The sequence below is a fragment of the Cibotium barometz genome, chromosome 63 (assembly GCF_041138505.1).
Source record: "Cibotium barometz isolate CiBa-2024 chromosome 63, ASM4113850v1, whole genome shotgun sequence".
Lineage (NCBI taxonomy): Eukaryota > Viridiplantae > Streptophyta > Polypodiopsida > Cyatheales > Cibotiaceae > Cibotium > Cibotium barometz.
In genome coordinates, this window is record NC_141108.1 from 32,850,529 (window position 1) to 32,856,330 (window position 5,802).

A 5,802-nucleotide genomic window follows, 5' to 3' on the forward strand; every position below is an offset into this window, starting at 1 on the left:
CGAGGGTCAGAGGATGTGGGATATCCCCTATCGCATCGTGAAGGAGAATTGGACAAAATGTCTGGCCAAGTGGGGTAGTGACCGTTGGTGACAAGTGTACCACCATGCACTAAGCCCGAGGACCACCATGCACTAAGCCACGTGTCACCAACGGTCATTTTTTGACCTCATCTTTTTTATAGCCGGAACGACGCGATAGTCGAGGGTCAGAGGATGTGGGATAGCCCCTATCGCATCATGAAGGAGAATTGGACAAAATGTCTGGCCGAGTGGGGTAGTGACCGTTGGTGACAAGTGTACCACCATGCACTAAGCCACGTGGACCACCATACACTAAGCCACGTGTCACCAACGGTCATTTTTTGACCTCATCTTTTTTATACCCCAATGTAATCAGCGCGACGGGATGAAATATTTTCTACCCAAGTTTCTTAACTGACAGGTACAATACGCGAGAGGAGGCCCTTGCATTTGTTCCAAAGACCTCGTTTTGCTCCATTCAGGTGCTTCACTTCTTTCCCTCAGCTTATCCAACACGACGCGATAGGAGGCCCTCAGAGGTGTTCCAAAGCCCTTGTATCGCGCCGTATTGGTAAGTGCTTCTTGAACCTTTAAACAACCTAGAGGCTTGAATTAAGACGTTGAATTGGTTCTAAGGCAGGTTTTCCACTATGTTTTGGTGCTTCTATTCCATTTCTTTTGCAGGTTGAACCGAAGATATGAGTACTAATCTTGAGGGAAGAGAACAAATTTTCGATGACCCAAGTGAAAGGTTGCTGGAGGCCGTTTTGGAGGTTGGTGGAGACATGCAAGTCTACTCAGAGGCATTGAAAATTTTCAATCCCAAATTTGTCCTTGGTGAAATCTTGGATAAACTTAGAGCGTTTATTTCAGATGAATTAAAGGAATTTGAGGATGCAGTTCTTGGTTGGTGTTTGATTCTGGAAGGAAAAGATTACATTCATCTCACTGGTTTCACTCAAAATTCTCTTGAAAAAAATAAAGTTTTAAGAAGGTTTGGCAGGTTTTCAAAGAAGTCCAATGTTCTAATCCCAGAATCCATATCCTGTCAACTCCATGTTAAAAGTTGCAACCTTGTTTCAAAGGACATTGATTTTCTTTTCTTTCTTTTTCTCAAAGATGAGAAAAGTGCTCAAGTTCCAGGTGAAGATGTTCCATCCAAGGATGAATTAAACTTGAATGTCTCCACTGTTTTGAACATAGAGAAATCTGAGACCTTGGAGATGGAAAAGATTGATTTTGCTTCAGAGGAAAAAGAAAGTGCAGGTTTGGATGTTGCAGAGTTTAAAGCAAGCACCCTCATCCCTGAAACCATTGAAGATGTGGAGGTGTCTGAGGCCTCCCTTACTATACCAAGCCTCCCCTCCTTTCTTATTAATGACAAAGATTTCATCCCTCTTCATCAGATTCAATTTCTTCTCAATATAAGGGAGGACTACTGTATTGCAGCGCTATAGCTGAGGCTTCTGAGGTTGCCTTGGACTTTATTGACACAGAGGAAGAGTCTAAGGAGGAGTTTTTATCTCTTGATCTCCAGACTTCAAATGATTCTTTTGTTACTGCTCCTGATGCACTTGCTATTTGCATGAAGAGAGTTGAGGAGAAAGCACCTTCTTTGAAGGATGAGGATTTTGAAAATAGGCTCCAGGAGCTTGGTATTCAATCTTTTGGGAGAGATATCAAGCTGAGAGATTTAGAAGAAGAGGTTGCAAAGAAGGAAAAATTTGGTTTATTCAACCTCGCACAGGAGAAGGTTGTTGTTGCAGATGATGAATTGCAGAAGGTTGTTTCATTAATGACCCTTGATATTTTTTCTGTCTTTTAAAGCTTTTTTTAATCAATTATTTTTTTTTCTGTAGCTTGAACTTCTTGAAAGTGATAATTTTCTTGGAAGAGCCAAAGGTTCACGAGGAAAGGCAACAGAAGGAACCTTTAAGAAAGATTCATCCTCTCTTTTGCACTATCTTCCTTTGTTGGACAAGGCAACCTTTTGTGCCTTTCATAGTCAATATTCTGAAGAGCCTGAGCTACCTTTATTTGCACTAAAGGTATTGTCAAGGTTTCTTGGTTACACACCCCTTCAAATAAATGCTAACAAGATATTGGTTCTTGAGAGAGCTGCTGCCCTTAGGATTTTTGGTTATGCTGCAGGCTTTAATGCCTCTAGAGTAGGTTACTTTCTTTGCTATGCTAGCTATGCTGCTCTGCAGCCAAGGAAAGAGATTTTGAATGTATGATAAGTAGTTTATTGAAGAGTAAGCAAGCCTTAAACTATAACCCAGTAAGCCATTAACCCCATCTCCAACAAATCTCATCAAATCATGAGGAGTATGAAAAGAAGGATACCTTCCAGTTTCAGGGTCTGGTGGATATAAACTTCCCTTCCGAAGTCGTTGAACTTCATTGAAATCTGTCAACGGCCTTTGAAAAGAACTTCGTGTAGTCGCATACTCTTTATTGAGCTTAATATTGAGGTGAAATTTATTATGTGTTTCACTCATGTTAAGTTTGATAAAAGATGCAACAGAGCAATAAGCATAAAAAGTTAGTAGAGAAAGCTCGTGAAGAACAGAGCCATATCCGAGAGTGACAAAAAAAGGGAGAGAATGGCAAAGAAACAGTGAGAGAGGGGCGGCAAAAATTCAAAAATAAGAATCGTGGTCATGTCGGCATTAACTATCCCGGGAATCGTGAAATTGTTTTTTTAATTTTAAAAGGTATGTACTTGAATGCGCTTTAAATAACTTGGATGTGCTTTTATTTAGGAAAATCGCTAAATTTGGAGTCGTTTTGACCGTCAACGGCTCCGCTAATTAGCAAATTAATCACTTCATTACACAGCCCTTTTTGAGTTATTTTTGGCCCTAATGAGTGAGTATGATGATTTATTCCCAGCAGAGCTAACAGAGATGCCTCCGATTTGGGAAGTAGATCATGTGATAGAATTGACCCCCCCTGGAGCTCAGCCAGTAGCCCAACGCACATACAGAATGCCAGTCCCCTGAAGCCATTGAACTCAAGGAATAGCTTAGGCAACTGTTAGAACAAGGGTTTGTAAGACCCAGTGTTTCACCTTGGGGAGCGCCAGTTTTCTTTCAGAAAAAGAAAGATGGAACGCTAAGACTCTATGTGGATTACAGAGGTCTCAATCAGCTATGACAGTTAAGAATAAGTATCATATCCCTAGAATTGATGAGCTTCTGGACAGGCTAAGTGGAGCCTAGGTCTTCACAAAAATAGATTTTAAATCAGGGTATTACCAGATCAGGATTAATGAGCAAGATATCCCGAAGATAGCCACCATCAATACTCGATATGGGCACTAAGAATTTACAGTCATGTCGTTTGGATTGACAAATGCCTCAGCTACATTCAATCACCTAATGCAAGACATTCTCAGAGAATACTTGGATGATTTTGTTCTTTTCTTTGATGATATTCTGATTTACTCAAAGAATGCCATGAAGCTCACGTTTGAAAAGTTCTTGAGATTCTAAGGAAGCACCATCTCTTTGCAAAAAAGAGCAAATGCACTTTCTCTATCGAGACCATGTTGAATACTTGGGCTTTCTGGTATCCAAAGACGGAATTTCTCCAGATTTCACAAAAGTCCAAGCAGTCATAGATTGGCGTGAACCAAAGACAGTGAAAAAAGTCAGAGAATTCTTGGAATTAACTGGTTGGTATAGAATTTTTTATACCTAAGTATGCTCTCATAGCTTCCCCCCTGACTAATCTTCTCAAGAAGAATATTCTGTTCTAATGGTTTGCCAGGTGTCAGAGTGCTTTTGATAAGCTAAAGACCGCCTTGGTAACCAATCCCGTTTTGAAATTGCCAGATTTCTCTCTACCCTTTAAGGTAGTAACTGATGCCACTGGTTTTGCCCTGAGAGGTGCACTCATGCAGGAAGGTCATGCAGTGGCCTATGAATCCCGAAAACTCAGAACGTGTGAGAGAAATTATGCTGTCCATGACCTAGAGCTACTTTCAGTAGTGGAGACATTACCTACTGGGTCAAAGATTCACTTTGATGATAGATCATCAGAGCTTAAAGTGGATTTTCACTCAGAAGGATCTCAACATGCGCCAAAGAAGGTGGATGCAGACCCTACACGAATTTGATTTTGAAATCAAGTACCGCCGAGGCAAAGAAAATGTGGTAGCAGATGCCTTCAATAGAAAAGCCTCCTTGCTTGCAATCACAGTGGTGTCAAATCCATTGATTAATGAGGCAAGAGAGAAGATCATGCAGGATAGATTCTTTGGCCCTATTGCTACCCTACTTATGCAAGAGAGCAAAACTTCTCAAGAATTGAACCGAGTTCAAGGGTATAGCATGGATGATGGAATTATGTATTATAATAGCAGGCTATGCATTCCCAATGATGAGGGAACTAAGGGTCAATTCTGAATGAAGCCCATGACAGCCTTATTGCAGGACATCTGGGTTTCTTCAAGACCTACATGTCTATAAAGAAAAGCTTCTTTTGGCCTGGACTAAAAAAGGATGTACGTAATCATATACGTCAATGCCTGATTTGTCAGAAAGTCAAAGCAGAGAGAGTAAAAATGCTTGGGAAGTTACATCCATTAGACATCCCCCAGATGAAGTGGGAATGTATCAGTACTGGACTACCTTCAATGCAATCAGGTTACAACTCCATCTTTGTGGTAATTAATAGACTAACCAAGTATGGATTTTATTACTGGACTACCTTCAATGCAATCAGGTTATAACTCCATCTTCGTGGTAATTGATAGACTAACCAAAGTTGCCCATCTAATTCCTGTAAAAGAAACCTACACTACAGTGGATGTGGCCAGAGTGTTCCTCAAGGAAATCTTCAGATTGCATGGCCTACCCACAGGAGAATAGTAAGTGATCGAGATCCCAAGTTCACGTCAACATTCTGGACTACATTCTTTGCAGTAGCAGTAGGAACTTTCTTGGATCTCAGCATAGCTTACCACCCCGAGACCGATGGTCAAACAGAAAGGGTGAACCAAGTAATCGAAGATATACTTCGGTCATGCTGTGGTAGGGAACCCAAGAAAAGTGGCTAAGCTATCTGCACCTAGTCGAGTTCGCCTACAATGCCTCTTATCACCGAAGCATCGGGATGAGCCCTTTCAAAGCTCTGTATGGACAAGACTGCCTAACACCATTAACTTGGTCCGACCCATTGATTAGAGTCGAGATGTCCAGACAGATGCTTGACGACATGGAGCAGCAGATGCAGTCAATCCGCAAAGATTTAAGTGCTACCCCAGGTTAGACAGAAGCAGTATGCAGATAAGAAGAGGTCAGACAGAAAGTTCGAAGAAGCAGATATGGTCTTCATTCGAGATCGCCCCAAAAGAAGTTCTCTATCTCTTTGGAAGTACAAGAAGTTATTCCCTAGATATTGTGGGCCATATCTGATTACAAAGAAAGTAGGTGACTTAGCCTATGAACTTCTTCTGCCTCCTCATCTCAAAGTTCATAATGTATTTCATGTCAGCTTACTTAAGACGTATGTACCGAGCCCAAATCATGTGCTTAATGATAAACTCTTAACTTCTTCAACCCAAGGGTTGATGGAACTCCAACCTGAAGAAATCCTTGATGTTCGAGAAAAGGTTCTCAGGAACATAATTCTAAGAGAATTATTAGTCAAATGGAAGTTCTATCCTTTTGAAGACTCCACCTGGGAGAAAGAAGCCGAACTGATGAAGGATTATCCCCAGTTTGCATGATGAGGACATCTCGCATTTTTCAAGTGGGAGAGAATGTAAGATTC

The 5,802-nt window shown here is 41.1% G+C and overlaps 1 pseudogene; it reads left to right on the plus strand.

Moving 5' to 3' along the window:
• Nucleotides 1-719: 719 nt before the first annotated feature.
• LOC147603964 (uncharacterized) lies at nt 720-2,258 on the plus strand (annotated as a pseudogene).
• Nucleotides 2,259-5,802: the final 3,544 nt, after the last annotated feature.